We start from the raw sequence: 22,090 nt of genomic DNA on the forward strand, positions 1-22,090 counted from the left end.
GATTGTTAGGGAGAGTAAGCCTTGGTACTCGGAAGGGTAATGGAGCTACCCAACTGTTGGAATTGTCCTTGAAGAACTCTTCATCCATAATCTTGATGAACTCCTTGTCTTCGACTGAAGGGGCAATCTTGTTGTCATCACGAATAGTCTGGTACACTGAATCACCAAAGTCCTTTTGAGAAGTGAGCTTGCAGTTAATACTTTGAAGTGCTTGATATGGAACTTCATTTTTGAAATCAAGTCTTTCCTTCACATAATAGTGCGATGGACATTTCATCAATTGACAGGTAACATTAGTTTTGTAGGAAGCTACATCCAAGAGCTCGTGAGATTGGTCTAAACAGACTTCTCCTATTATCACCCATCCAAGATCAAGTTTCTGGGCCTGAGGAGCATCATCTGGACCGTTACATAACTCTCTTATTTTATGAACTCTAGGAATGTCTCTCCCTAGTAGAATCAAAATCTTAACATCCTTGTTAAGTGGTGGAATGTAGTTAGCAATGTGGCTCAAATGAGGGTGATGACGTGCAACCTCTGGTGTGGGGATTTCTTCTCTGTTGTTCGGTAGCTGATCACATTCGATTAGCGTTGGAAGAGGAAACTCTGTGTCCTCATATTCTGATGCGACTATGAAGCCATGGGCTCTTCTTCCAGAAGTATTGACCTTTCCTGCACATGTCTGCAAGCTATAGGACCAGGTCTCTCCTTGAATGTTGAATAGGTCAAAGAATTCTGTACTGGCCAATGAGTGATTGCTCTGATCATCGAGTATGGCATACATTTTTATGGAAATTTGTGGACATCCTTCAGGAAAAACCCTTACAAGTTATATCTTGCTACAAGACTTGCTATGAAGCCCTTCTCCACATACCTCTGTACACCTTGTGGTTACGGGGTCGGAATATTGCTCAGTTCTCTCCCCGCCATCATCTGATGTAGTCTTGGGGTTGCTGCCGGGTGAAGGTTTCCTTTTGAACAGGTCTGAATGAAGAGCGTCCACATGTTTGGCACTGTTGCAGAGAGAACTGATGGCGATCTTACAGTCTCTAGCTAAATGATCGGAGGATGCACAACACTTAAAACAGATATTATGCTCTTTGAGAAATGACTTGCGTTCTTCAATAGGCTTGTCCTTAAATGCACGACATTTGGAGAGAGAGTGTGGCGCATTATGAATAGGACACTGTTGATTAAGATTGCTTGCTTTGATGTCTGTAGCTAAGACGTTGGATGCGATCGCGGTCTTCCTCACGGCAATAGGATTCCTTAAATCCTTGGATTTACTGTTGGTGGCAGTACCCCTTGAAGTACTTAAAGGAATGGTGGTTGTATCTGGATAGAAGAAGCTTGGGTCATTCTTGGATCTTGCAACCTTCCGCACGAACTCTGAAAAATAACAAAAGGGAGGGAAGGAAACATGATGTTCATACTTATACTTAGATCCTTCACTAGTCCACTTTCCCTGAAGATAACTAGGCAACTTTGCTACAATAGGATTTACGCCCTGAGCAGTGTTTAAATAGCTAAGACCTGGTAAACTAGGATCTAACTTAGCAATTTCAAGTTCTTGAAGGAGGTCACCTAACTCTCTAAGCTTATGATTGTCCTTAACAGAGATTTTAGGAAAGTCGTTTAGTCTCTGGAATAAGGCAGATTCAATGACTTCGGGGCTCCCATAGTCTTGTTCTAGACGTGCCCAGGCAGCATCAAGGCCTGCTTTAAAGTTATAAATGTAGACAGATTTAAGTCTCTTTACTTGTTCTGAAGATTGACGCCCCAACCACTTTATTAGTAAGTCAAGTTCTGCTTGAGGTTCAATGTCCAAGTTCTTGGTTACCGCCTTAAATGTAGATCTCCAACTCCTGCAGTTCTCTGGGCGGTCATCAAATCTAGACAGTCCAGTTGTAATCAACTCTCGTCGAATCATATACTTGCTGAACTCTGCAATGTCAGTGCTTTCAGTTTTTATAGCCACAGGGGGTACTGATGGTGCGTCGTCTTGGACCATGGTTGGTATATGATGTTGGCTGGTAGGTAGAGAGAAAGGTGTTGCAGATGGGTTTAATCTAGGTAAGGGTCTGTCGTCTGAAGGTCTCTGAGCATTTGAAGTTAAAGAGAGCTGTATCAAAGGGGGTATAGAGTTCATTCTGTAGTCTTCTGCTGTGCCCTTGTAATCTCTATGCACATAGGGTTGTGGTGGCACATGAGCTGCGTAGGTTGATTCACTTGATTTTGTGACGTGCGGTAGTTGTGGAGAGTCTGTTAGTAGGTGTGTCTAGTTGACCAGCTTGCTTTGGCGACACATTGCCTTCTGATCCACTTGCTGGATGATTATGAGAAGAATCTCCAACTGTAGGTGGGACTGTATTGTCATGATTCTGAGTTAAGACAAACTGTAGGGTCCTTTCAACAGGGTCTTGACAAGCAGCCAAGCTGGTACAAGCTGCTCCTTCTTCTTCCAATAGGGCTTGTTCCAAGACAGATAACTCTGCTAAAGCTACTTCCTTTTCTCTATTCTTCTGAAGAATTTCTAGCTGAGCCTCTGTTTCTGCTTGTATTCTTGCCTGAATGCGTTTAGCGTCTGCTTCCTTGCATTTAGCTTCTGCTTCCTTGCATTTAGCTTCTGCCTTGATGGCTGCTTCTTTTTCAGAGCAGGCGGCTTGAACCTGAGCTACTGCAACCTTTTGGCGAGCTTTGAGTATTTGGTCGCTCAGTATTGACCTTATAGAGCAGGACCGCAATGACTTAGAAGAAGATTTATGATATGAGCGGGCAGACCTAGAAGATTTTCCTGAGTGTCTGGAAGAAGCAGAGTTACAGGGTGTAGTTTCATGTAGCTGTGCCAATCTACCTTCTATCTGTGCCTTTGCTTCAAGATATGTGCTATGCCTCTGCTGGTCATTAGAAGTAAAGTCCTTTAATTCCAATGCAGCTTCCTCTATGTTGGAATTTGACAATAGGGAATAGTACTTCTCAGAAAGTCTTTTATAATTCTCAAATGCCTTCTTAACCCTTGAGAGAGCAGTGTTCAATTGCTCAGAGTTGTTGCTAGTTTCATTAGTGGCTGTTATACAACTTAAAGTTTTTTCCCACAATGCAGTCAGGTTACTAGATGTTTCTTCCTTACTTGCTTCATAAACCTCCCTTGCCTTCAAGGATGGATGAGGGGCTCTGACAGGACGAGCAGAATGAAGTAAGGAGTCTGCTTTATCTTGACTAAATGCAGGTAATTCTGTGAGATCTCTGTCAGACACAATAAGTACTGTATTTCTGGTGTCTTGTTAGAAATCTGCCAGAGCTCAGCTCTGTAAGTAGTGACTTCTGTTAGTAAGCAGACTGGGCTGAGGTGCTGGGTATTTGATACAATAGCTAGCTATTGCTGGAACTAGTTCCAACTGGATACCTCAGCACAGAAGGCTGTAATAGTAATGAAGCATTCAGTAGGTGTCTGGTTTCATATGCAGAGTAATGCTTCTGGTGACACATAGGTGTGGTACTCACGTTTCTGAAGCTGGAGATTCATGGAAATGTACTTTCTGAAGCTGCAGAGATAACTGTGTGATGGATTACTGGAAATGTATTTTTTTTAAGCTGCAGAGATACCTGTGATGAATTCTTCATGGAAATTTACTGTTCTGTCTCAGCATCGATTGTACCTGTGACCTCCTTGTAGACCCCCAGTCTGTAAGTGTGTGCAGCAGGTTGAATAATGGCTTTAACAGATAGTTTACTCAATGAATAAAGACATCAGAGGTGTTCTCCAATGCTTCTTTATGCTTCAAGTTAGCAAAGGCATAACGTAGAGACTTTTCCATAGGTAAATTTCCAATGAAGTTACACAGCGTCCACACTCTGCAGTCTCCTCATAACAACTAAACAAAATGGGAGTTACAGCAGGAAAATGGAGGTGGGAGCAACCAACTAGCCAGAAACAGCAGGGGTGCAAGGAAGATACCAATAACATAGCATAACATAACATGTAATAACAACTGCTAGACAGTTAAAGCTGCGTGGCAGCACAGAGTCACTCTACAAGGCCAACTCTCCTTGGTTTAGCAGGATACATGTGCAGCACTACTCCCAAGGGAGCTGCTGATGATAGGTTCCCCTGGGTTACCACTAGCAACGGTAGAAAATTCTTCAGTGTTTTTACCTCAGGCAAGGACCAGTCCAGTTTTTTTGGTTTTTATGTTTTATTAGGAACTTGGACAGGAGAAGGGATGAGTGGGATACTCCAACTGAACTGAACTATGCACAATAGGCAGGGACGATCTGAAAAATGCTGATTAACGCTGGTTAACGCTGAGTTGAGTTAGTCACGGCTAAGCAGCTATTTCACTTGGCACTTGCTGTTAAAAGAGTCACTTGAGCTTCCTGAGGTAATCCTTTCCTAAGGCGAGCTACTCCTTGAAAAAGACTGTACTGCTAAACAACTTCAGGGCCCTTCCTGGCTCCCCCTTTATCCCTAATCTTTAGGGCTTAACACTTGGCACCCCCTTTACTACAACACTCTGGGTTAGCTGGCTCTTTGATCCCCTTGACCTCTCTGGAGGCAGACCCCTGGGCAGGTATTTAAGTACTCACGATACTGTTTTTCCAGAGGTCTTCTGCCCAGCAGCTCCACTTGGTCAGCACACTGGATCCTGTGCAGCACAGCTCAACCCCTGGTCCCTAGGCCGACTGCCTGGACCAACTTCCTCACTTCAGCAGGAGGAGAGACAGCCGTTTACCTCCTCCTGGGACTTTGCTCCCGCCAAAAGACACCCTGTCATATGCCCCCTCCGGATTTATTCCCAATCCCAGGATGTATTGCGGCAATGCCCACCCACTGGGACAGTCAAACCCTGATGTGCTATTGGCTAGGTTTCATCCACTGTCCAACAAGGTCCCTCATTGGATACAGTGGGGAGACTCCCCAGACTCAACAGGTCACACCTGGAAGCATGTGACAGGCTAACTAACAGATCAGGTCCTCCTGATAAGCAGACACACATATACTTTACCTAGCACCTACCTAGGAGGGTTCTACACATGCATTAAAATAACCTACTTACCCAAACTTCTATTATACATTGCTCAAAAAAAATGAAAGGAACACTTTCAAAACACATCAGATCTCAACGGGGAAAAATATCATGCTGGCTATCTATACGGATATGGACTAGGTAATGCTTTAGGAATGAGAGGATGCCACATCGTTTGATGGAAATTAAAATTATCAACCTACAGAGGGCTGAATTCAAATATACCCTGAAAATCAAAGTGAAAAAATTATGCAGCAGGCTTATCTATGTTGTGCGAGCTGGAGCTGGTGTGGTCCAGGGGGGTATGGTGTGGTCCGTCTGCTGCCCTACCCGGCCAAAGGAGCACCAGCCGATACTGCACACAGATATAAATGTATGAGTGATATAATTACTTCCACTTAGTGATACAAACAAAAAGTCCACCCAGAAGTCTATATGGGTGTGTATTAACTGAACAAAACAAAAGATCATACAATAACCAGCCAGTGACATAGGTATACTTATATACAGTGGGTACTGAAAGTATTCAGACCCCCTTAAATTTTTCACTCTTTGTTATATTGCAGCCATTTGCTAAAATCATTTAAGTTCATTCTTCTTCCTCATGAATGTACACATAGCACCCCATACTGACAGAAAAACACAGAATTGTTGACATTGTTGCAGATTTATTAAAAAAGAAAAACTGAACTATCACATGGTCCTAAGTATTCAGACCCTTTGCTGTGACACTCATATATTTAACTCAGGTGCTTTCCATTTCTTCTGATCATCCTTGAGATGGTTCTACACCTTCATTTGAGTCCAGCTGTGTTTGATTATACTGATTGGACTTGATTAGGAAAGCCACACACCTGTCTATATAAGACCTTCCAGATCACAATGCATGTCAGAGCAAATGAGAATCATGAGGTCAAAGGAACTGCCTAAAGAGCTCAGAGACAGAATTGTGGCAAGGCACAGATCTGGCCAAGGTTACAAAAAGATTTCTGCTGCACTTAAGGTTCCTAAGAGCACAGTGGCCTCCATAATCCTCAAATGGAAGACGTTTGGGACGACCAGAACCCTTCCTAGAGCTGGCCGTCCGGCCAAACTGAGCTATCGGGGGAGAAGAGCCTTGGTGAGAGAGGTAAAGAAGAACCCAAAGATCACTGTGGCTGAGCTCCAGAGATGCAGTCAGGAGATGGGAGAAAGTTGTAGAAAGTCAACCATCACTGCAGCCCTCAACCAGTCGGGGCTTTATGGCAGAGTGGCCCGACGGAAGCCTCTCCTCAGTGTAAGACACATGAAAGCCAGCATGGAGTTTGCTAAAAAAACACCTGAAGGACTCCAAGATGGTGAGAAATAAGATTCTCTGGTCTGATGAGACCAAAATAGAACTTTTTGGCCTTAATTCTAAGCGGTATGTGTAAAGAAAACCAGGCACTGCTCATCACCTGTCCAATACAGTCCCAACAGTGAAGCATGGTGGTGGCAGCATCATGCTGTGGGGGTGTTTTTCAGCTGCAGGGACAGGACGACTGGTTGCAATCGAGGGAAATATGATGCGGCCAAGTACTGGGATATCCTGGACAAAAACCTTCTCCAGAGTGCTCTGGACCTCAGACTGGGCCAAAGGTTTACCTTCCAACAAGACAATGACCCTAAGCACACAGCTAAAATAACGAAGGAGTGGCTTCACAACAACTCCGTGACTGTTCTTGAATGGCCCAGCCAGAGTCCTGACTTAAACCCAATTGAGCATCTTTGGAGAGACCTAAAAATGGCTGTCCACCAACGTTTACCATCCAACCTGACAGAACTGGAGAGGATCTGCAAGGAGGAATGGCAGAGGATCCCCAAATCCAGGTGTGAAAGACTTGTTGCATCTTTCCCAAAAAGACTCCTGGCTGTATTAGATCAAAAGGGGGCTTCTACTAAATACTGAGCAAAGGGTCTGAATACTTAGGACCATGTGATATTTCAGTTTTTCTTTTTTAATAAATCTGCAACAATGTCAACAATTCTGTGTTTTTCTGTCAGTATGGGGTGCTATGTGCACATTCATGAGGAAGAAGAATGAACTTAAATGATTTTAGCAAATGGCTGCAATATAACAAATAGTGAAAAATTTAAGGGGGTCTGAATACTTTCCGTACCCACTGTACAACAGCACTAACTTTCAGTTTTGCAGAGGTGAAACAGAGTTATAGGCAGCATGGTATATGGGAAACTCACTGCAATCCCTAATGACACCCACTCTAAGTTCCTTAAAATACAGTCCCCATCACTAGAATACAACAGTCCAATGAACCTACACCACTCCCTCCTTTCGCTCTAAAATCACCCTCTATGAAACCAAGGCAACCACCTGCTTGGTGTAACACTCCTGCGTTTTTATTGTAAGCTGGATTTGCAGCTGCAGAATCTCCACTCAGTAGTCATGTAGAGATGTGTTGGAATACCAGATCCAACTCTCCAGACTCATCACTGTGGGCCTGTCTGCTTCAGCATACAGATATACACACACTTAATAAGATGTTCCTGGAGTGATAGGATGTATATGATAGTATGTGTAACGCTCCTGCGTTTTTATATGGTGTGGATTTTCAGCTGCAGAAATAGTTCCACGTCAGCAGTCATGTAAGAGATATGCTGAGATACCATTCCCAACCTCAATGACTCATCATGTGTGGAAGGTCTTATTTCAGCCAGTAAATACACACAATTAGCAAGCTGGTTCTTAGAGTGACTTTATGCATGTGGTAACACAATGATGAAGGTTGAGGGATAGGTTGAGTGGAGGTGGTAGGTGATAGACACTTGAAGGTGAGACAGTAGCAGATTGATGCAGGAAGGTTTAGCAATGTTGTATGATAGCAGATGATAGAATAGCAGGTGGACATACAAAAGAGATCAACCCAGTGCAGAAAAGTAGCAGTAGTCTCAAGAGCTAGCAATCTAGTTTATGCAGATGTGATAAACAGTCTCTACTATGCAGAGCTAGATAGTGTAAGCTTAGTATAAGTTTATAGAGAATTCCCCTGCGGGGTACTTAGCACTATTAGCGATACAGCCGAAGGGTGGTTCAGGAGAGGCGGATGATCCAGTAGCGGGATACAGGGATCAGCGCAGCGAGGTTCCGTCAGCGAAGTAAGCTTGCAAGCATGGAAGCTTCAAGCAAGGTTAGCATCCAGATAAGGGTGTTTGAACGAACACATGTGAGTGAAAACCGACGCCTTAAATAGCCATCTAGTCCGGCGCTGAGTGATGACAGCTCCAGTCTTAAAGGTGTATGCGCACCTTTCCAAAAGTAAATGGTAGGGCGCATACACTTGTGGAAAGTGTAATTTAGGGTACCAAAGGTACCGGAACATTACAATACCCCCCCCTTAAGGCCTGCTCCTGAAGGCCTCTGGAGCTGGTTTGTCTGGGTATCTCGCATGAAAATTGTGGATTAATCTAGGGGCATGTATGTCAGAGGTGTTTAGCCAGGTGTCGTCTTGGGGCCCATAGTTCTTCCATCTAACCAAGTACTGAAGTCTTCTTCTGTAGATACGAGAATCCAGAATCTCTTTTATCTCGTATTCTTCTCCACCTTTAACTTGTACAGGAGGGGGAGGTGGAATATTAGGCCTTATTCCTTGGTCCGGAACATGGGGTTTTAGTAGCGACACATGGAAAATGGGATGGATTTTTAGGTCCATTGGCAATGTAAGCTGCACTGCAGCTTTTCCAATAAGTTTCTTGATTGGGAAAGGTCCCAAGAACAGAGGTCCAAGCTTTTTGCTAGGGATCTTCAGTCTCAAGTTTTTTGTTGAGAGCCAAACGAGGTCCCCGATAGTATACTGTGGAGAATGATAGGTCTGAGACTTGAATCTTTATTGCGAACAAAAAAGAGTCCTGCTGCTGTGGAAGAAGTGGAAGGTCTAATAAAACCTTTTTCCAAGTTCTCATCCAAATAGGTTTTGAGATGGGCAAGTTCATCCTGTGAAAGAGGATAAACATGACCGAACGGCAATTTGCTATTTGGGAGTAGATCAATGCTACAATCATAGTCTCGATGAGGAGGTAATGCTTGAGCATTTTTCTCAAGAAAAACCTCAGAAAGATCCTGATAACATAGTGGTGCAAACTCATCTGTCACCACAGACAGAATCTTCCCGGAAAACGGGAGGTTACACGTTTCCTCGCAATAGCAAGAAGGGAAGGTCAAGGACCGTTTCTTCCAATCTATGGTTGGTTGGTGTGTGTGCAACCAGGGAAGTCCCAACACAATGGGAAAGTGGGGTGATGGTATTAAATCGAAGGTAGAAGTCTCCCTATGAGACTCGTTAATAGTGACTAGAAGTGCTTGTGTCTGATCGGTGATCGGACCAGAGGATAACGGAACACCGGTAATAAGACTTACTGAGACAGGTTTGAGTTTAGAAATAATAGGAATTTTATTTAAAGCAGCAAAACATATATCCATATAATTTCCACAAGATCCTGTGTCAATCATGGCCTTAGTAGTAATCCTGTTCTGGTCCCACTGTAATGTCAAAAAAACAGAAATGTAGGGGTTAGTGAATGAAGTTGTCAATCCTCCTAGAGAGACATGTGAACACTCACCCTTCTTTTTGTTGACTAGGGGACAGACGTTTATCTTGTGATCCGGGGATGCACAGTACAAGCAGAGATTTTCATTTCGTCTTTTGGCTTTTTCCATAGTTGATAGCGGTGGGCGTATGGTTCCTACCTCCATAGGAACGGCCAGACTCCGAGAGGAAACGGATAATGGCATTCCCATCTTTTCAGCCTTTCTTTCTCGTAGTCTTCTATCTATGGTAATACTGAGTTGTATTAATGCATCCAGGGTTTTTGGCAGATCCGCTCGGGCGAGCTCGTCCTTAACGGCTTCTGATAGGCCAAGCCTAAATTGGGTTTTCAGAGATGCATCATTCCATTCTGATTCAAGGGTCCATCTCTTGAACTCTGCGACAAAGTCTTCCACAGGCCTCCTTCCTTGTTTCAAGGATCTTAACTGAAGATCAGCAGTACTCTGCCTATTGGGGTCATCATATAGGCTAGTGAGCTCTGCCAGGAACAAGGCATAGGAGTTGAGAAGCTGGTAGTTTTTCTCAAAAAGAGAATCTGCCCAGGCTCGAGGATCGCTTGATAGGTAAGAAATAATAGTACAAACCTTAATGTGATCAGTAAGGTAGGTACGAGGTTTTAGCAAAAAAAGTAACTCACATGCGTTTTTAAATTCGCGAAATTTTTTTGCGATCGCCTGTAAATACCAAAGGGGGATTTATCTTGGGTTCAGGGGACTGAGCAGAGGTAAGTTGTGTCAGTCTAATTACCTGCTGCGACAGAGCCTGATTGTCTTCTTTTAATTCAGCAAGTGCGTGTATTAACGCAGATACTTGCTGTTTTAATTGTGTCACCTGAGTGGTTATTTCTGGAACTATTTCTGCTGAATCCATTTTTGGGTTCGTTCAATCTGTAACGCTCCTGCGTTTTTATATGGTGTGGATTTTCAGCTGCAGAAATAGTTCCACGTCAGCAGTCATGTAAGAGATATGCTGAGATACCATTCCCAACCTCAATGACTCATCATGTGTGGAAGGTCTTATTTCAGCCAGTAAATACACACAATTAGCAAGCTGGTTCTTAGAGTGACTTTATGCATGTGGTAACACAATGATGAAGGTTGAGGGATAGGTTGAGTGGAGGTGGTAGGTGATAGACACTTGAAGGTGAGACAGTAGCAGATGGATGCAGGAAGGTTTAGCAATGTTGTATGATAGCAGATGATAGAATAGCAGGTGGACATACAAAAGAGATCAACCCAGTGCAGAAAAGTAGCAGTAGTCTCAAGAGCTAGCAATCTAGTTTATGCAGATGTGATAAACAGTCTCTACTATGCAGAGCTAGATAGTGTAAGCTTAGTATAAGTTTATAGAGAATTCTCCTGCGGGGTACTTAGCACTATTAGCGATACAGCCGAAGGGTGGTTCAGGAGAGGCGGATGATCCAGTAGCGGGATACAGGGATCAGCGCAGCGAGGTTCCGTCAGCGAAGTAAGCTTGCAAGCATGGAAGCTTCAAGCAAGGTTAGCATCCAGATAAGGGTGTTTGAACGAACACGTGAGTGAGAACTGACGCCTTAAATAGCCATCTAGTCCGGCGCTGAGTGATGACAGCTCCAGTCTTAAAGGTGTATGCGCACCTTTCCAAAAGTAAATGGTAGGGCGCATACACTTGTGGAAAGTGTAATTTAGGGTACCAAAGGTACCGGAACATTACAATACCCCCCCCTTAAGGCCTGCTCCTGAAGGCCTCTGGAGCTGGTTTGTCTGGGTATCTCGCATGAAAATTGCGGATTAATCTAGGGGCATGTATGTCAGAGGTGTTTAGCCAGGTGTCGTCTTGGGGCCCATAGTTCTTCCATCTAACCAAGTACTGAAGTCTTCTTCTGTAGATAATTTAGGGTACCAAAGGTACCGGAACATTACAGTATGGAGGTGATGTGCTGAAGGGACAGGTGTGAGCAGTGACAGTAATGGTAAGCACTTGATAGTAATGTTCAGGAGAGTAGTAGATGGTAATAGGTAGAATGCAGATAGGTTAGTAATCATGTATGGTAACAGGTGGTAAGGACAGCAGATGACATAGACAGGATAGACTAACCCAGTGCAAGGATAGATGGTAGTAGACTCAAGAGCTAGCAATCTATGTAACAGTGCAGATGGTAGAATTTGTATGCATAGATAGTAACAGTCCTTAATGTGCAGAAGATGATAGTGTAAGTTAGTTATGGAGGATTCCCCTGTGGGGTACTTATCACTAGTAAGGTTTAGTAAGTAGAGGGGTCCAGTAGTGAGGGAGTGATCCGGTAGCGAGATACGGGATCAGATGCGAGGTTCCGGTCTGTTCCAGGTAAAGGCAAATAGCTGGAGGTTCCGACAGCAAGACAAGGCTTGTGAGCATGTAGACACACATTGAACGAACAACGTGAGAGAGAATGCTGGCGATTGAAATAGCCACTCAGCGGCGCTCAGCGATGACGTCATCCGTCTTAAAGGTGTATGCGTTCCACCTAACTAGAAAGGTGGGACGCAATGTTTTGAAAGGAAAATGGTAAATAAGGGTACCAAAGGTACCAGAATCTTACACTTGGCTGGACCCCATGGATTTCCCAGTTCCCTTGTCTCCCATCAAATTCCCCACCTCCTCTCTTTTCATCCTTTCTCCTTTCTTCCCTTATCCCCTCTTTTTTCCTATCCAACACTCCTTACATTCCTCTTCCTTCAGCTGGAACCCTCTTCGCTTATTCCTAACCTCTTTTCATTTACCACTGGCAACACGGATATTAATCACTGTGGATTCCCACAACACGGAGACTACCTACAGCTTTATAATCTCCAACATAGTCTTAGCATACTGCACCATTTTATTCTAAAACACAGCTGCCAGTTGTCCTCCTAATAAGTGTATACTACCCTTGTTATACGCCAAAGTTTCTGCAACACTTTTAACTTCCCCCACTTTTTTTTTCTTATCCCCCCACAGGGTAGTTAGCTTATTGCTCTGTAATCCTAACATTTTCCTGTTTTAATATAATGTTAATCTTCACACTTTTGTATACATCTAGAAATGTAAAAAACCTAATAAAACTCTTTGTGAAAGAAAAGCTTTATGTGGATTTAAAGTATTTTGGAAGCCTCAAAACCTATGTCATTAGATTTCTCGCAGCTAGGAGTTTAAGCTGTGAAGAAGATTAATATCAATAATATTCAGATGTGATGAATGGCAGCTGAGGCCAAACTGCAGAATATTGTGTGATGATAAAGTGGGCTTGCACCCCATACAGTGTTTTCCATCCCAAACTCGCTTTATGGACCTTGCTTTGTGCACTGCTGCGCAGTTTAGATTGAACAGGAAGGGCCAACCCCAAACTGTTCCCACAAAGTTGGAAGCATGAAATTGTCCAAAATGTCTTGGTATGCCAACTCCTTAAGAGTTCCCTTCACTGGAACTAAAGGGCCATGCCCAGCCCCTGAAAAACAACCCCTACACCATAATCCCCCCTCCACCAGATGATTAGGACTGGGAGGAGTGGCTCAAGAAGAAGCACATTAAGGTCATAGTGGCATAGTCAGTCTCCAGAAAATTTATGGAGTGACCTAAAACCACTGACTCTGAGGAAAGGGCAAGTCCCCAAAACATGTCATCTCAAATTTGGCGTTTATAATCTTTCCCCCATTGTCTCACTGATACTCCGTGTGTGGACCCTTGCTGTTTACAACATCTGCAATCTGTTACTGTGTCCCCTGTCTGGCCGCTGACATCCGGTGACGCCATGAGCCAGCGCGGATCAGGACACAGGAAGTGCTGGAGGAGCCGGCGAGCCCTGTGTGTGTGTGGCTGATCCTCCTGTGCGCACATTGGTGTCACCACATCCAGCTCAAGACACCGTGGACTGCACCCTCCTCCACTCCTCTGTGATGCACTCCCTGGTGTGATCCTTCACCTACATCACAGACAGCCCCTTACCATCGGCTTTCCTGGATACATTAGCAACAGCACCAGCCACCCCTGCAGGTATTGTTCCATTGTCCATGTTTCTTATGTTGACGAGGTGGGGTTATTTCTTTTTGCCATCTTCCCATCGGAGCTTCTGTGGACAAGTTTTTAATCATTTTATCACATTAAACTGTGACATTGTATTCCAAGATGTTTAGCCTTGGTGTATTTTTCTGTGTTGGTGAGCACTAAAACTCCGTCTTTGTTTCATGTACAGTATAGTATGCACTCAATACAATACTTGGTTGGGGCTTCTTTTGCATGAATTACTGCATCAATGTGGCCTGGCATGAAGGTGATCAGCCTGTGGCACTGCTGAGGTGTTATGGAAGCCCAGGTTGCTTTGAAAGCGGCCTTCAGCTCATCTGCATTATTGGGTTCTCTATGGGGTTTAAGTCAAGCGAGTTTACTGGCCAATCAAGCACAGTGATATCATGATCATTAAACCAGGTATTGGTACTTTTGGCAGTGTGGGCAGGTGCCAAGTCCTGCTGGAAAATAAAATGAGCATCTCCATGAAGCTGGTCAGCAGAGGGAAGCATTAAGTGCTTTGGATTTCCTGGAAGGGATATACTGACTTAGGACTTGATAAAACACACTGGACCAAGACCAGCAGATGACATTGCTCCCCAAATCATCACTGACTGTGGAAACTTCACATTGGACCTCATGCATCTTGAATTCTGCGCCTCTCCACTCTTCCTCTAAACTCTGGAAATTTGATTTCAGATTTGAAATGCAAAATTTACTTTCATCCGAAAAGACCACTGAGAAACAGTCCAGTCCTTTTCTCCTTAGCCCAGGTAAGACTCTTCTGAGGTTGTCCGATTCAGGAGTGGCTTGACACAAGGAATGCGACAGTTGTAGCCCATGTCCTGGATACGTCTGTGTGTGGTGGCTCTTAAAGCACTAACATCAGCCTTAGTCCACTCATTGTAAATCTCCCCCAAATTCTTGAATGGCCTTTACTTCACAATTCTCTCAAGGCAGCGGTTATACCTGTTGCTTGAGATGATATTTTTTTTAGATGCACCTGTGTACAGTGCCTTGAAAAAGTATTCCTACCCTTTGAAGTTTTCCATATTTTGTCATGTTACATGTATTTTATTGGGATTTTATGTGATAGACCAACACAAAGTGGCACATAATTGTGAAGTTGAAGGACGATGATAAATGTTTTTCAAAAAGATTTACAAATAAATATCTGAAAAGTGTGGCATGCATTTGTATTCAGCCCCCCGATACTTTGTAGAACCGCCTTTTGCTGCAATTACAGCTGCAAGTCTTTTTGGGGTATGTCTCTACCAGCTTTGCGCATCTAGAGTGAATTTTTTGCCATTCTTCTTTGCAAAATAGTTCAAGCTCTGATTGGATGGAGAGCGTCTGTGAACGGCATCCGGGAAGAGAAGAAGGAAACTGGCGAAGGTGAGGGCTGAAACGCACCGTGGACTGCAAATCCTACGCCAGTGATGTCATAAACTTGCGACGCGTTTCGGAGCATGACAAAGGAGTGTGCTATCAGGCTATTGCCATACGGCGCATGCTCTAAAATGCATTGCAAGTTTATGACGTCACTGGCACAGGATTTGCAGTCCACGGTGCGTTCCAGTCCTCACTTTTGCCAGTTTCCATCTTCTCTTCCCGGATGCCGGCCCATACACCCACAGAGGAATTAGAGGAAAACGGCCTGCTAGATCTGCTGGAAGCACACAAGCCCCACTGTCCAGGAGGTCACAGAGGGACTCTTCATCCTCATTCTCAGGCTTTCTACATTCATGGGATATGTGAGTTTTGAACAGCTTGTCATTCCACATTAAATAATTTGCAGTCTGCATTTAGAGGCGGGATTGCAGTTGTACCATACTCCCTCCATTTTCGGATGATGGATGAAACAGTGCTCCATAAGATGTTCAAAGCTTGGGATTTTTTTTATAACCTAAAACTTCTCCACAACTTTATCTCTGATCTGTCTGGTGTGTTCCTTGGCCTTCATGATGCTGTTTGTACACCAAGGTTCTCTAACAAATATCTGAGGGCTTCACAGAACAGCTGTATTTATATTGAGATTAATTTACACACAGGTGGACCCTATTTACTAATTAGGAGACTTCCGAAGGCAATTGGTTCCATTCGATTTTAGTTAGGGGTATCAGAGTAGAGGGGGCTGAATACAAATGCACGCCACACTTTTAAGATATTTGTAAAAAATGTTGAAAACCATTTATCATTTTCCTTCCACTTCACAATTATGTGCCACTTTGTGTTGGCCTATCACAGAAAATCCCAGTAAAATACATTTACGTATTTTGTTGTAACATAACAAAAGGTGGAAAGTTTCAAGGGGTATGAATACTTTTTCAAGGCACTGCACTTCAAAGAGAGAGCAAAGAACAATAAATATAAATACTGAAAAAATAAAGGAAGGAAAGGAGGCGCCTACCTCTATTCACTTGATTAACGTGAATAAATATCAACAAATACAATGTAGCTGCCCCTTTAAGTGTGTGTATAATCAACATTTAATCCATGTATATAATGTAAAGAAAGTTGGCCCAAACATAATAAAAACTGGAAAAACAATTAACCCCTTTATACCTAAGCCTTTTTCTGACATTTGTTACTTACAAGTTAAAATTAGTATTTTTTTCTAGAAAATTGCTTAGAACCCCCAAACATTATATACAGTATCTCACAAAAGTGAGTACATCCCTCAAATTTTTGCAAATATTTTATTATATCTTTTCATGTGACAACACTGAAGAAATTACACTTTACTACAATGTATAGCAGTGAGGGTACAACTTTTATAACAATGTAAATTTGTTGTCCCCTCAAAATAACTCAACACACAGCCATTAATGTCTAAACTGCTGGCAACAAAAGTGAGTACACCCCTAAGTGGAAATGTCCAAATGTTGCCCAAAGTGTCAATATTTTGTGTGGCCACCATTATTTTCCAGCGTTGCCTTAACTCTCTTGGGCATGGAGTTCACCAGAGCTTCACCGGTTGCCACTGGAGTCTTCTTCCACTTATCCATGACAACATCACAGAGCTGGTGGATGTTAGAGTTCTTGCGTTCCTCCACCTTCCATTTGAGGATGCCCCATAGATGCTCAATAGGGTTTAGGTCTGGATATATGCTTGGCCAGTCCATCACCTTTACCCTCAGCTTCTTTAGCAAGGCAGTGGTCATCTTGGAGGTTTATTTGAGGTCGATATCATGTTGGAATACTGCCATGTGGCCCAGTCTACGAAGAGAGGGGATCATGCTTTGCTTCAGTATGTCACAGTACATGTTGGCATTCATGGTTCCCTCAATGAATGGTAGCCCCCCAGTGTCTGCAGCACTCATGCAGCCCCAGACCATGACATACCCACCCCCATGCTTGACTGTAGGCAAGACACACTCGTCTTCGCACTCCTTACCTGGCTGCCGCCCCACACGCTTGACACCATCTGAACCAAATAAGTTAATCCTGGTTTTATCAGACCACAGGACATGGTTCCGGTAATCCCTGTCCTTAGTCTACTTGTCTTCAGCAAACTCTTTGTGGGCTTTCTTACATAGTAGGTGAGGTTGAATAATGACAATAGTCCATCCAGTTCAACCTGTGTAGGTGTGTGTGGACGTATTCAGTTCCCATACCCCTGAATGTTTTGATCTTGGAGATGTATGTCCAAGAGTCTTTTAAAAGTAGCCATACTCCCCGCAGTTACTACCATTTGTGGAAGCGAGTTCCACAATCTTATTGCCCTTACTGTAAAAAACCCTTTGCGTAGCCTGAGGTTAAATCTATTCTCTTCTAATCGCATTGAATGGCCTTGTGTTCTCTTGCACTCCTTGCGACTGAATAGTTTATTTTCTATGTGTTGCACATATGCTGAAAGTATGGTCAATAATTCCAATGTGCGAAGGGATCGGACCGGGTGAAACCAGAATTATTTTTATTGAGAAGTTTCTGCAAATACAAGGACATGAGTGAGGTATGATTCTGAGGGACACAGCACTTCTATTCTGTTCATACATACTATTACACATCTATATATATAATAATATCAACATTTTCATATACAGGAATAACGTTCTCATAGAAAATAATAACCAATTAAACATGTGCTGATATGTTGTTACTCCTTCTGCATCACAGTGGTCTCATAGTACAATCTAATACAGTAAAACCTTGGTTTGAGAGTAACTTGGTTTAAGAGCGCTTTGCAAGACAAGCAAAATTTTCAAATAAATTTTGACTTGATATACAAGCGATGTCTTGATATACAAGTAGCCTCAAGTCACAGCTGAGTATAAAAGAGAAGAGAGGCGCCTCTAAGTGTAGCAATATGGTTACATTTAATGAAGGTACAACATTTAGCAACTCACATGGTTGATGATTGGAACAGGCACATCTAAGGATGCAGGCATCCAGGCTAAAGCTGTCTACATAGGACCATCCTCCGCACCGCCATCTACGTCATCCCTTCCATGCTGCCCCTCGCTTTCAGATCGCTTTACTGCAGGGTGGTCTTCCCGGTCAGGATTACAGAATGGCAGTCGGCGGTGCAGAAGACAGTCTATGTGGACAGCTTTACCCCGGATGCCTGCATACTTAGATGTGCCTGTTTTAATCATCAACCATGCGAGTTGCTAAATGTTGAACCTTCATTAAATGGAACCATATTGCTACACTTAGAGGCGCCTCTCTTATCTTTTATACCCTGTAGCTCCTGCTGGATTTTGCTTCTAATCCCCTTGTGGAAGCGGCTATTTGTGGATGGACATTTTATGGTTATATAACCTGTCGCAATGCTATAATCTTTTTATATGGACTATAAACTGAAGGACTTATGAATAAATGGTTGTGGAACAAATTATCTGAGTTTCCATTATTTCCTATGGGGAAATTCGCTTTGATATAAGAGTGCTTTGGATTACAAGCATGTTTCCAGAACGAATTATGCTCGCAATCCAAGGTTTTACTGTATAAGATATAACAACATAACACTATAATAACCACATTCCTGGTACACTGTAGTCATGTGATGTGACAGTGTGACCCATTAACATTTGTGCAGTATGTTATTCAATCACACAGTAGTGACAGGAGCCTTTACTGATCACAGGGATATAAATTAAATGAATTTCGCCCTGTTTATAACCATAAATATACTCCTTCTTACCTGCAATTACAAGGACATGAGTGAGGTATGATTCTGAGGGACACAGCACTTCTATTCTGTTCCCCAGGAACGAAAGGTCTAACTTTTTAGTTCCTCCCATGCCTTGCTTGCAGTTGAACTTTGTGCTGCCATCTACTGGTAAATTAATAGAAATGCCATAAAACGGAAATGTTTTTTTATGGGGTACCTGACATCCCTTACACTCTCCCCCACAAAATTTGATGTCGTCCCCGACATATGCAGATTTAGTATTAGAACCATTCCATTCCCCATCTCACAATAGCCATTGGGAGCCAAGGTTAAGTAGTAATCCAATTACTGGAGGAACCGTCCTCCCTGCTACATCTACTCCCAGTTATGTCACAGTTTCCCACCAGGTCCAGAGCGCTCATGTACCTGGTGAGATATTGTTGCATATAGCCAACCAATTAGTAAACCTCTACAACACAGGTTTGTGTTGGTTATTGAGAAGAGGGTTTGATGGAGAACTAGGGAACATCTTATTACTTCTGTCCATTATTTTTTTAAGGTGGGATACCCATGGTATGTTATTAATACAATACAGCATAACCACCTAATACTCTCTATCGATTTTGTTGTCGGCCGACTTTACCTTCTTTCGACTCCTAAATGTCCCATATCTTCATGTAATTCTTTCAACACCAATTGATGATATAACTTGGGCAACACTAGTTGAGAACCTGATGATGTTTTCCGTCTCAAGATTCCATCTTCATCGAGGTATAGCTCGGTCCACTGTTTCATTAGTATAAAGAGATCAAGTGGTCCACCTTGTCCTTCCTGTTTTGATGGGAACCGATTTTGGCTCTTGTACTTCCACACTGGGCCAATCACAGTCCTAATGGTCCCTTTTGGTATTTGAGCTACCTTATTTTGGGTACCATCTATTGCTGATGTCATATGGGCGATGGTTACTGGACACAGCCAAGGCATTTCTTCCTTCTGATGTACTTGAAGTGCTTGGGTTATGCATCCGACGATTTTGGGGTCAACTTCTTGCGAACACTGTTGCATGTATTGTTGAGGACTTAATGGCATACGGGAAAGTACATCTGCATCCGCATTCCTATTTCCTGGACGATACTTGATGGTGAAATTGAAGTCAGCTAATTCTGCAACCCATCGATGACCTGTTGCGTTTAGTTTAGCCGTAGTGAGGACATTGTCAGTATATACTACAAAGGATGGACAGTAGTATAGGTAGTCTCGGAATCTATCACATATGGCCCACTTCATCGCTAGGAACTCTAGTTTTCCCGAATGCATGTGATAGTTCTTCTTGGCAGGTGTGAGAGTTCTAGACCCGTAAGCGATTACCTTTAACTTTTCCTCTTGCTCTTGGTACAACACAGCTCCTAGTCCTTCTTGCGAGGCATCACAGTTTAGAACAAAGGATTTGCTGTAGTCAGGGTAACCCATCACTGGAGGATGAGTTAACACCTCAATAAGCCGGTTCAGCACTACCTGGTGGTGGTCAGTCCAGACTATAGACTGATGAGAGGGTAGTTGACCTCTTAGCTTTGGTGATGGCTTCTTCTTCTTCCTGGACTGGCTAGTTGGTGCTGACGATGCAGCAGGTGTTGTATCCACTGACAGTAATTCATAGAGGGGTTTTGCAATTCTGGAAAAGTTTTGGACGTAAGGGCGATAGTAGGAAAGGAATCCTAGTAGTTTCCTGAGTTTTCCAACAGTCTTTGGCTGGTTGTTCTTCAATGCCAGCACAGGCGCAGTGTCTGCTGGATCCACGGAATGACCATCCGTGGACTCGATCTTGCCCAAGAATCTGACTTTGTTTTGGAAGAGTTCACACTTCCTAGCTGTTAACTTGACTCCATGTTGCTGATATCGTTGCAGTACCAACCTGACATGCTCCACATGTTCTTGGAATGATCTGCTGTGAACAAGGTTGTCATATAGGTACGGCAGACAGATTTCATCCCTCAGTCCCATTAAACAGGTTTCCATGCTGCATTGAAATTCAGCTGGTGCAGAGCTAAGGCCAAAGGGTATTCTGATCCACTCATACAGACCCCAAGGTGTGATAAATGCAGTCAGTGGTCGACTGGATTCTTCCACAAATCCTTGATGGTAGGCTTTCCCTTGGTCTAGCACCGAAAACCATGAACTTCCTCCTAAGCTGTCCAGCATGTCTTGGATCCTAGGGATTGGATGGCGGTCAGGGATGGACTTCTGGTTCAATCCTCTGTAGTCACAACACAGTCTTAAACTACCGTCCTTCTTCCTTACGCACACAATGGGTGATGAGTATGGAGATTTTGACTCCGCAATCCATCCACGATTCAGTAGATCCTGCAGGTACTCTTTCACTTCTCGGTGCAGTGGTTTTGGTACAGACATGTAAGTTCTCCTAACAGGTGTGTTGTCTTTGAGGCGAAGTTGCAATTGTAGGGAAGGAATACATCCTACATCAGAGTCATCTTTGGCGAAAGCATTGCATTCCTCCCTTAACATCGTCTTCACTACCTGTTGATCCTTCTCCGGTAGGTGTTCGATAGCCACTGGTGGATCCCAGTGTTCTCGAATAGCATCGCTTACCGGTGATTGACTCGTGTTTAGGTTATCCACTCGACCTTCCGGCCCTGGTCTGGATGTTGGTGGCCGATGAGTTACTGAGTGAGTGGCCACACTCACTGATTGTTTCAGTTTCACCTGAGCTGGGTAAGTTGCCTTTATGGGCTCGAGGCACCCCATCCTCGTCTGACCTGATAAAATAATGTCCTGCTTAGTTGTGTTTCAAACCGGGATGAATAGTTTGGAAAATTGTCCCTTTTGGAGTGATACTAATGTCTCACCTACATGCAGTCCATCAGGCCAATGATGGGCCTCATCAGGTGTAAACAAAACTGTCTGATCTTGCAGTGCTGGTTTGGGGTGAGCCCTACACCTGAGATACGTCCCAGTGTTTGCTGGAATTCTTTGGCTCTTAGTACCAGTCTTTAGTGTAGCACCACCAGTTTCCCTGTGACTGGCTTGTAGTAGACTTACAAGGATCTCTGTTTTGGTGGTCGACAGTTCCATTGCTGTCCCTAGTACATCCACAAAACCTGGAATGGCTTTCTTTCCTTTGGCAGATGTCTCCTTGAAGAGTTCTTCAATGACATTATGACCGATGATGGGCTTTTCAGCTACTTTCTCATCCTCCGATACCACAAGGGGCACTATTAACTTTTGGCAGGTGTTACTTCCCGATGTTAGCTGAAAAACTACCTCAATCCACCCAGAGAAGGGAATCTCAGTCTCATTAGCTGCTTTACCTAGGAGGACTCCGGGCCCAAGCAATTCTTCAAAAGATC

General features: G+C 43.5%; 1 pseudogene across 1 annotated transcript; it reads right to left on the reverse strand.

Annotated features, from left to right (window-relative positions):
- Positions 1–1,355: 1,355 nt before the first annotated feature.
- LOC309560531 lies at positions 1,356–13,616 on the reverse strand (annotated as a pseudogene). Its single transcript has 4 exons — positions 13,550–13,616; positions 2,625–3,265; positions 1,788–2,558; positions 1,356–1,389 (listed from the first exon to the last, which is right to left on the reverse strand). The product of its transcript is annotated as an uncharacterized misc_RNA (transcript).
- Positions 13,617–22,090: the final 8,474 nt, after the last annotated feature.

This window comes from Pelophylax lessonae (assembly GCF_965119305.1).
Source record: "Pelophylax lessonae genome assembly, chromosome: 7".
Lineage (NCBI taxonomy): Eukaryota > Metazoa > Chordata > Amphibia > Anura > Ranidae > Pelophylax > Pelophylax lessonae.